Genomic DNA, 220 nt, shown 5'->3' with positions numbered 1-220 from the left:
GCCCGAAATGTCCCATACCCTCGTGGTGTTTATTGTTTAACGTGAGCGTGGCTGCCCAACACCCCTACCCCTACCACGGTCGATCGGTAAGCCCTGGTTCCGCATACCAAGCTTGTTTGCGTTTGGTTTGTCCGGCTCGAGATCTCTCGGTCACTTGCCTTGACGTTGTGCTCTACGAGCTTGACTTAGACGATACAAGTTACTCATGTCATCAAATGCC

General features: G+C 52.3%; 1 protein-coding gene across 1 annotated transcript in view; it reads left to right on the top strand.

Annotated features, from left to right (window-relative positions):
• The window catches only part of LOC119586365 (protein bark beetle-like), a gene marked incomplete in the record, with an annotated part of 82,897 nt that overhangs the window by 13,528 nt on the left and 69,149 nt on the right, over positions 1–220 (top strand).

This window comes from Penaeus monodon, chromosome 21 (genome assembly GCF_015228065.2).
Source record: "Penaeus monodon isolate SGIC_2016 chromosome 21, NSTDA_Pmon_1, whole genome shotgun sequence".
Classification (NCBI taxonomy): Eukaryota; Metazoa; Arthropoda; class Malacostraca; order Decapoda; family Penaeidae; genus Penaeus; species Penaeus monodon.
This window is presented reverse-complemented; position numbering and strand designations above follow the sequence as displayed.